The sequence below is a fragment of the Ascaphus truei genome, chromosome 3 (genome assembly GCF_040206685.1).
Source record: "Ascaphus truei isolate aAscTru1 chromosome 3, aAscTru1.hap1, whole genome shotgun sequence".
NCBI lineage: Eukaryota > Metazoa > Chordata > Amphibia > Anura > Ascaphidae > Ascaphus > Ascaphus truei.
In genome coordinates, this window is record NC_134485.1 from 161,269,688 (window position 1) to 161,280,300 (window position 10,613).

Consider the following 10,613-nt stretch of genomic DNA (forward strand, 5'->3'; position numbering starts at 1 on the left):
AGCCAAACGCACAGACAAAGAGGAATAAAGACAGCGTGAGCTGCAGGCAAAGCCAACACAAGCCAGTCTTTATGTATCCCTTTAGAGTCCCAAACCCCTTTAACCTCTTCGCTGCTGAAGGGGTGTTAAAGACGCAGGTCCCCCTAAAAATTATATATGTTCAAAGTGAGCTCGATGTGATGAACTTACAAGCCGATTACTAACCTTATTTTTATTTTATTTTTTGTATTACTATTCTAATTTTAAATAGGCCCAAAGCCTATTCACAAAGCCATGTTCACATGGCAACTTGTGCTGTTTTTCCCCATAGACCACAAATATGGTAAAGGCTTTAAAAAAATAAACACCTTAGTAATAGGTGTCTGGTCCCCTTACAGCATTAAATGGTCTATCATCCATCTCTTCCCCATACCACCTAAATAAATAAAAAGTGATAGGAAAGGTACAAACATAAATTGATATTATCAAAACCAACAAAGCAGGAGCTGTGTGTTCCTGGTGTGTAGTGGGTGCCCAACCTATTGTTTCATTTCTTTCAGTCCCTCTAATACCACAAGTTTTGATTGTGTTATCTGTGTGTACAGCAAACACACTGGAGAGGAAAACCCACTTCAAAACCATAAAGACTCTCTCTTCTGTCCTACTCCCTCCCCACTGGACCTCTTTAAGAAAGACTAGGTAGGGGCTGTCGATTCTGTATGAAAAGCTGCTCTTGTTCGTTATTTCCATGGCTCTCTCTCTAGGGTTGAAAACATCAGGACTCGATGCTCCAATCTTTTTTCCATTGTACCCATTTCACTGTAGGCCTGTCAGGTGTCCATGTCTTAATCATATATAGTGAGTATCACTTAATAGGAGGGGAATCTCATTCTCCAACCTAATTGGTTCCATAGACGTTACCCAAGTGGCTCTAAAAAATGTCAATATTATTATTTTGAAACAATCTATCAAACATCACCCAATTGGGAAATTCAACATTAACCAAATAGAAAAAAACACCTATACATAATAATAATTTGACCAAATCAGTTTTGTTCCAGAATAAAAAGACAATCAAAATAAACAATCAATATGTTGGCACAGTCCACACAATAACCGGGACATTTATGTCTACACATGCATTCGTATTTTTAAGCAAATTCAGATTTGAATACAATATGCAATAGAGGCAACTTTTGTTTCCATGCAAAGAAATATATTTCTGTTAATTTGCAGAAGTAAACTGGATTTGATCCATCTTCTTTTGGCCAACAGCAGATGCCACCGACAGCAGTTTTCCAACATCTTTAAAATACTTTGTTTTCTAACAAACCAATATTAACAACTAGAATTATACGCCAGTAGTCCCCCTCTGGGGACTACTAATTAGTGTAATGGGTTAACAGTCTTAATGGGCAAATTGGGTGGGATTATTCTGGTAATGCCCCTCCCATGTGATGTAGGATGTCTTGTGACCAGTGATGTCACCATGGGGAGATAGAAAGGTATATATAGCTCCACCAAAAGTTTTAGAAGCAGGTTCATTGGAGTTTCAGTTAGAGCGCCTTACTGTGAGTCATGTATATATCGTTGTGTGTATAATTATGTGTATTAAGGATGTCCTGTCACCATGTATTGTTTTTAGTTAAGGAATGTGCCCTATTTAGTTAGCACCTATAGTAATGGACCAAGATTGTTCTCATGCAGGAAGAATAGTAAGCATGTGCTCAGCAGGGAGTTTAGCCCCACCAAAAGGTAAACTCCAGATCCAATATGTACAGACGAAGAATGTTGTTCACAGTATTGGGATAATGATACCAGAGTAGTGTGTGTCCCCCAACATGGGTCCACCAAAGATAGGGCATTATTAACCTTCTACGGAAGAGATTGCCAATCAAACCAATACTAAGGGAAACAAGCATTAGTACCTCCCCAGAGTAGGGGTGAGAGCTACCAGGGCAAGAAGCAGAGTAACCATAGTGTTTGCCACCAGTGAAGTCTGCCTTTTGTATAGTGAGCATTATAAACGTATGTGAATAAAGCTCTTGTTTGTACTATAAAAGTTCCTGGTGCCCATCATTATTCTATCTGTATATCCACACACAGCCTGCACCGACCCAGCACCATTAACAGGCATAGAAGATGTTTCTGGCATTACACAGGCTATCACCCAACCGTGATTTGGAAAAGCACTCTGGCTGCCCTAGCACAATGGACATTGGACTTAGTTTAAAAAATAAAACACCAAGTCATAATGAGTTACCCTGTGGGATTTATAAACATCTTTAACACTGTCCTGATTTTGGGTGGGCAGATTTCAAATTGAATCACTTTATTGGGATATTTTATGATTTGATCCTTTATTCCATGTTATTTCTGATATTTTCACTCTACAGTATGTCTGTCACATTGGTTATTATATACATATAAATATATATATATATACACACAGTGTTCGACAAACCTATACATCTGCACGCCCCGGGCGAGTGTATTTAACATCGTGGCGAGCTCCAATTGGCCCAAGCAGCACATGTGTGGTACTAGGTGGCGAGTAGATTTTTTTGTTCGGTGAGTAGATTTTTTTGTGATTTGTCGACTACTGTGTATATATATATACACATGACTATATATATATGACTCTGGCCATAAGATGAACGATCTGAGGGTTGCCATACTCAAAGGTAATCTTAAAACACAGAGAGAGACGGTTGCATGAATACAAATTTATGCAACTGTTCGAAACACTTAAAGGTGGCCTAAACAGAGATCGAAATTGTATGAGTCATTACTGACACAAGTGAACTCTCTTCCCATGAGCACTAACGACCATGTCTGTACATACTGTGCTATATGTATGCACACACAGCTGTCTCTTACACATACCAATACTCCTTGTTTTTCAATCCCTATACACCAATAGGGACCACATAGTATCCACACACACTTTTAGTTATGCCACTATCTCCCACATTTCCACACCTACCCACAACATTTTTATTAACTCCCACTCCACACACCCCTTTTGTAAAGCACTGTATACACTGTGGGCTCTCCATTCATTTATATTCACACAGATACACACACACTCTCTCACATCACTTACTTTCACGAACCATTTAACACCTCTAGCCATAAATCTCATCCACATGGGGGGGGGGGGGGGGGAGAGGGTATTGGGAAGGACAAGCACAGATAACATTCCAAGAGACACTGTTTTTAAGTATTCCCTTTGCTTGCTTTATTCATTGTAACATCGCCAGAAGAAGAGATCAGTGTATCTCGAAAGCTTGCACAAATAAAAGCATTTCGTTTACCACAAAACGGTATCATCTATTTATTTTTTGATTATATGTATATATACACACACACACACACACAGTCACTAAATTTATATTTATCTTTCTAGTTCATATTTATACTGTATATACTTAGATTAATAGTTCACATATTTGAGCTGTTATAGTTGAATTAGTAAGCGCTGATGATTTCACAAACAAAATAATGCATTTTCCTTTTGCAACGAATGTCACCATCTTACAGCCCTTATTACGCTTAGTTAATGGTTTGAAATGGATGCCGGACACTTGCATTAAAGGGGTAGTTTCACTTTAAGTTTATTTTTTTTATAGATGTTTTCCCAATATTGTACAGTAGGGTGTTTGTTTTCACCTTTCTAGTTGTTCTCTGGGTCACATATCAACTTGTATTGCAAAAATTATTTCTAACCCCCCCCCCCCCCCTAATTTAAAATTGCTGCCAAGGCCATCTCACAAAGTGACATTGGTAGATCTCAAAAAACGTATCTGAGAAGCGGGGATTTTTCCCTATAAGAGTCTTTGTAGTCTGCATTGAAACCAGCCTGGGCTGCCAGGTGGTGTGGAGAACATGGTTATAAACAGTAGGAGTTGCCATGTTAACACACTACCGCAGGTTGTGGTGTTTTTTTTTTTTTTTTTTTTTTTTAATAACAAAACATTTTTAAAACAGCAAGAAGACGAAAGGAAAAAAAGGTCGGTCGTCACCAAGGGGTAATGATTTCACATGAATATGGCTGCAAAAATAAACAAATACAGACATTTCCCTGTAAAAAAAAATCATCCAAGAGATGCATGCGGGCCAGTATTGTTGTCAAAAACTATATATCACAAAGAAGATGAAGATACACTCATAGTCATTTGCCAACACAGGGGGGTAATCTCACTTGGGACCAAAGTTAACTAATTCCAATGACATTTTCAAAGGGTCTCATTTTAGTGGTTGATTCCTTTTTTTTAATCCAAATCTGACACCTGTAAGTATTTTGTATTTCTTTTTTAAAGACTTGGCAGGCGTTTGATTTCCTCTGGTTTATACCTTTTATGTGATGTCCCTGTGTGATCCCTACAAGAGCGTGTACAGCCAGAGCCCTCTCCCCACCTCCCCTTATCTTTATTGGTTCTCAGATAAGGACAGGGTGGGGGGTGGGGGGATAAGGGTAAAGAAAACACATGATTTACAAACATGTTCCTATTCAGAGGCCCCTATGAAATTCAACTGTCTGACTATGTGGAATTGCATGTGCAGAAAATGCCATGTGTGAACATCAATGTACTAAAATATGTAACCATGCTCACCAAAGCAATGTGGGTTACCTGAGCGACTGTTCATTTTTAATAGGACAAAAAATTAACGAGAACTGACATTTCTAAATCAAAACTGACCACACTTTCTCAGCTGAAGTCCATGAAACACTGATACTTGAGATGAGGACAGACTCATATCCGGTGAGTGAGACTCCCTCCCAATGAGCGAGAACTAGCAGGCCTGTGGCTGAGATGTGGGTTTGCACGAAGGTGGAATATCTCCAACATTCATCAATTTCTTGCAATGCACCAAAAAGCTTATGCTGCTTTGTCTGCATACCACCACCCCCCTATCCATTCCAACCCTGCCAAGAATAACAAAGATTATCTGATAGCTTGGGAGTGATGAAGAAGGCCTCGTTTCCCTATGCTTCTGTATACCGAGACCATGGCCCCTGTTAAATTAAATACCTTCTAATCGCACCAGACCTGCTTTGCTTGCTGGCTACTTGCTTAATCCCCAGCTGTTGTTGAGAGATCGCTCATTGCATGGTGTGGAGACAGCAGTGCAATCCTGCAAATAGGCAGTAGAATAGCTAATGGGCTGTGCAACTCATTGATCCAGAGAACACTTCCTAATTAACTCTCAGTCACCTATTGGTGACAGTGACTCCACTTGCATCACACAGGCTAGATCGGCTGCGCATTTCCAGTGCTGGCCAAGGGGAAAATGCAATGTAACTCCCCATCCATGGGGGGCTGGTAGTGGGGGTGCTGTTTATACATTTTGACCTTATGATAATGTATATGTTACTCATTTGGTATGTACAGCACCTCCACCCCAAAAAATAGGTCATGCAAGCCATTCCTTATCACTCCTTGCTTCATGTGGATTCCCACTTGATTAACCCCTTATGTGCTGGAGATGAAGACCATTAACCCCCTCAGTGCTATATAATCGGGAGCTTAAGTGTGGCACAGAGGGAGGTATGGATGTTATTAGTTCTATTGTAAAAAGCATTGCAAAACCTTTTAAGAATGTTGCTATCAAAAGATACAATGGAAAAGTGCAGCAAGACAGGCGTGCTTGATCTTGCAAAGTTTGTATTGGAGTCATTGTGGAATGCCCATATTATGGAGAAAGTGGGCTATCTTGGAATATATGTCAAGGAAGTCCTATGGAGCCCACCTTTGGTGGACCTTGACAATGACCTAATTTCAGAGATTACTTTTGCTTTCACAACAAGGGCCCGAAACACAACCCTTTAGAGATCATAAATTCACCTCCACTGTATCCCATGAGGATGTAGCATGCGTTGGACTAAATTGGTTAATATAAAATCTGAGATTTTGATTTGCATTCCATGAAAAAAAAAACAAGATTATACATAAATACATTTGCAAAATCCATTTTACACGAAAATGCACGAGTCTTGATCCATTCAGTACCGGAGGGGTCTGCAATCAAAAGCCCCTGCATTTCATGGGGACCCGAAGTATTAGTTTAGTTTGCCTACGCCCAAGACCCACCCCCACTAGACCTCCTAGGTTAGGCAAGAGGCCACCTGCCTCTGCCCATGGCCGAGCTCAGACTAGGACCTGTAGGAAAGAACGTGGTGGGTGGGAAGGGGTTAAGCCAGCGAGTGCCGATCGATCGGCTGTAATTTCAGCACATCAGCAAGAAGAGTGCGGTCCGCAGGCAGAACAGAAAGTCACTGGCTCCAGCTTTAACCCGCTCCCCGAGGCGGCTGCACAAGCTCAGCTGCTTATCTATGTCACCAGATTGCTGTAGCGATCCCTTTGCAGTGCACGGGTATTCCCCCACAGCCCAGCGCAGCGCGATCAGGGAACTTGAAGCCCACATATAGACAAGACTCAGGGAGAAACCCTTTGTCCTTGAGAGACAAGTGTGCCACGATCTGCACGGTGTAAGTAATTATGCGTGTGTGTGCGTGTGTGTGTGTGTGTGTGTGTGTGTGTGTGTGTGTGTGTATATACACACACACACAACAATATACAACAATATACATTTACACTTGTGCACATTTACATGCATGGGCTTGTTTGATTTAGGGGAGTAGGGTAGATTACAAAAACATATCTTGATTGGATCGCTCCCCCCCCCCCACCCCCCCCCCGAGCAGTGTGACGGCAAATTGGGAGCCTTTCAGCATCCTTAACTTGATTAGTATATAGGAATGTCAGACTATAAGGAAGATACGGCAGCAGACAACCATGCAAGATGTTACCGACCCGGAATTATTAACCTCTTCAGTCCTGAAGGGGACAGCAGCCTGCACTAAAGAGATCTGTCCCTCCACCCCTCAACACTGAAAGGAAGGAGTCAGCCTCTCCCAGGCACAAAATGGGTTAACCATTCCATTTGCTGACGTGTGTATATATACAACCAACACTAATCTTTCAAGAATAGGACAGAACAGATCCACTGTCTGTACATCTCACTGATAACACTGAAACCCCAAGCAAGAGTTTACCCCAAATACGCCCACAGAAAACAAAGTATTACATATCAATACCTAGCAACAGTGTAATTGGTCTAACAATAATGCAATTCATAATAATGATATCAACACTGATCAATGATGTCCCCAGAGCCCTTCATAGAGCATATTAATGACAGTATATTTAAGCATCAAAGTTGTATGAATTGGCCCCTACATGGCACTATTGACTTTTCTGTTATTTTGTATTATTATTATTTGTGTTTTCTGGAGGGCTCAGACTGTGGATTTCATCTGGGAAATAATAATCGCCTTCCATGCTCTCTTTCTATGAGCTCCCCACCTTTCTGGTGTATGATTTCAGCTCCGCTCTGCACACGTAGTACCTGCAGCAGGAACCTTTCCTGCCCCAACCTTCACCGTGCTACCCACAATAATGCACAAGGATACACACGATCAGCCACTTCACTGGAGTCACTAAGCTCACCCAGGGGACAATAATCATGAAAACTGAATGGTCCAGAGATTATGACAAATATTACTTATGTTAAGAAATAGAAAACAGTGTGTGTGTGTGTGTGTGTGTGTGTGTGTGTGTGTGTGTGTGTGTGTGTGTGTGTGTGTGTGTGTGTGTGTGTGTGTGTGTGTGTGTGTGTGTGTGTGTGTGTGTGTGTGTGTGTGTGTGTGTGTGTGTGTGTGTGGTATTCAAATATAGAAAGATGTGTGTATGCTATATATTATGTGATTTTATTATATATAACTATATATATATTTTATTACACTAATATAGATAGAAAGAGGTTTTCTATATATCCCTAGAAGGGTCCTGGAGTAGGATCGAAACGTTGAGGTGTTAAATAAATTATTTTGTTCATCCTAAATTCCTATGAGTGTTGATTTCAACTTTATTTTGAGAGAGAGAGGTGTGTGTGTGTGTGTTAGTGAGTAAAGACACTGACTGGCACTGAGTTTGAAGCAGTGGAGCCTGGTTCAATCCCAGCTCCTTGTGACCTTGGGCAAGTCACCTTATCTCACTGTGCCTCAGGCCCCAAAAACATAGATTGTAAGCTCCACGGGGCAGGGACCTGTGCCTGCAAAAATGTCCCTGGATGGTGCTATGTAAAAGTAGCAGCGCTCTACAAGAACATATGTGTGTGTGTGTGTGTGTGTGTGTATATAGCGCATTAATTCCACTTTGCCTTATTCCACAATTCCCTTTGCTTTTCAATTTCCATTTCTTTCTCTCTCTCTGTTTTTTGTTGTTGTTTTTTTTTTTTTAATATTTTACAAGAAAATAGTTTACTGGCCTAAATGTATGATTTTAGATTTGCGTTCATATTGCAAGACCAGAAACACAAATCCAGTGTGCAGGAGAAGTGATCTATGAAAATACGTTTCTTGTACTATTTCCCCCAGTCTGTGGGGTCTCCTCCTCCCCGCTCTCCCCAGCTCCAGAGCTGCCAAACACAAGAGACCAACAACCGCCTACAGCCAACTCGCTATTATTCTTTATTTTCTCATTCCTTATCAACTCAGCAAAAACAGATAATGCAGAAAGAACAGGGATGATCATAACACATTACTATATCCCCCTCCCCCAACCCCTGCAGTGTCAGAGGGGCCGCTTTGCACTGCCCTGCAGGCACTGTAGGAGTTACACGACCCCTGTCTCCATGCTGACATCCTTCATTTTCCATGTCCTTTCCAATCCATAAGAAAAGCATTGGGATCACAAAGAACGCCACCCAGCTGGAGTAACTAGTTGGCTGCAAACGCGATCAGCGATACGAAGACTCAATCGCACACATGTCATTGAGAGCTACTAACCCGTCCGATCCCTACTTCTCTTCACTTTATAATGCATCATAGCAACTAAATAGACAGAGCAAAAACCCCAAGAGAAGTCACTGAAAAGGAGAAATCCGAGCCAACAAATATATACCTCATATGCAGAAAATACTAACGTGCAACCAACATTATACTGATTTCATATATCTCTGAAGGATATGGAGAAGAGTGGGGGGATATACTATTACTCTAGCAGCAATGGAACGGTTAAAGAAATAGAGAATTTGGACAGATCAAGTCAATAAATCCAAATGTAGAGAAAGATGACTATAAAGAATCGGGAGGAGGTGGGGCATTATAATTAATATCTGACCTTCTTCTCCTTTGGGTCCGGAAGTCCTCCAGGAGTCACTAGGTCCTCGTGTAAGTTTCCAAGTCTTCTAGTAACGTAGAAGAAGAAGCTGAAATGCGGAGTTTATGCTCGGATCCCTGTTCCTTGTTGTAGTTATTAATCCCCTGCTCGATTATGTGTTATTTTCCTTCGCTGGGCTCTGCCTCCCTTATCCTTCTGCACCCAACCCAACCCAGCCCAGCAGGGGCTTCCTCTTCTCCTGGAAGCTCAGGCTGCAGGTGGCCGGACAGGAGGGGGCAAGAGAGAGGGAGGGGGGGGGGGAGGGGGAGGGAGACTTTTCTCCCCTAGATATGTGACTTTGACAACGCCATGTTGTGTCTCAGTCTCCTCTCTGTATCTCTCTGTTTCCGCTGTCTCTCTCCCGCTCCGAGTTTCTTCTCTTGAAGGAGGATCTCCCCTCTCTAGGGTCAGCTCCTCCCGTGCTGAAGAGGCAGGACCAGACTCACTGCCTCCTCCCCCTGCCTGCTGTTGCTGCAACTACTACCACCACTAACCCCAGTAGACCCCAAGTCTGGCTGCTTCTGACCTCCCGGTACAGACTTGTTCCTGTTATTGTTTAATGAGCTGTTCTTCAAGGGGAAGAAAAGAAAAACGAAAAAGAAAAAAAACACCCTCGTGGCTCTTCTTGTGCTGTATCTACCACACTCCCCCACACTTCTCACAGCCCCTCTCTCTGTCCCACCTCACCCTCCTCCAGACTCGGTATAAAAGCAGCACAGTAGTGAGATTGAATGAGCAGATACGATTTGTAAGCACTGTAGCTTGGTTGATTATATGCAGCTGAGGGAAGACACTTGTCTCTTTTCATGGGTGCTGAGACTTGGGGTTTAAAGGTGCCCCCTCCGCCCCCTGGTTTGGACTATAGACTGTGGGGAATTGTCACTGCTGTCACTGCCCTGTACTGCTCTATCTGTGTCATCTCTCCTCCTCTTTATTCTTTCAGTATCTCTCTGTTGCTATTCCCTTCCTCTCTATTTGCTCCCCTCCCTCTCCCGTGACTGAGCCTCTCACGCTGCCTGCTGCCAGCCTCCACTTGCCCTATGATGAAAGTCCTTCTTCGCTCGAGTGAGAAGGAAAATCTCTCCCTCCCCGAGCCCAGACACCCCCTGGCTGCCCAGGAGGCCCGAGCAGAAGCGCAATTTCCATAAAGCTCCCATCGATTCCCTCGGCCAAGCTGTCACAGCGCAGCTTTCAATGCAATCAGAGTGCCCCATACCTCTGAGGCTACCTGCCTCTGGGACTGTTACCTGGTCCTCTCTCTGTATTTGTCATGGGGCACTGTCTATGTTATGGGGGGTTTCTATCTCTGTATACAGTATGTCAGTCAGGTGGGCAGGGACTGATGTGTTTCTATAGAGAGAGAGGGAGAGGGAGAGAGAGAGGGAGAGAGAGAGACTTTTAAATAGA

General features: G+C 42.6%; 1 protein-coding gene across 3 annotated transcripts in view; it reads right to left on the reverse strand.

Annotated features, from left to right (window-relative positions):
- Positions 1-10,071, reverse strand: part of BCOR (BCL6 corepressor) — a 126,100-nt gene extending 116,029 nt beyond the window's left edge. For all 3 annotated transcript variants that reach the window (XM_075589689.1, XM_075589690.1, XM_075589684.1), the window contains exon 1: positions 9,168-10,071. The gene's annotated coding sequence lies outside the window, so the exon portion shown is untranslated. The remainder of the gene's footprint in view (positions 1-9,167) is intronic.
- Positions 10,072-10,613: the final 542 nt, after the last annotated feature.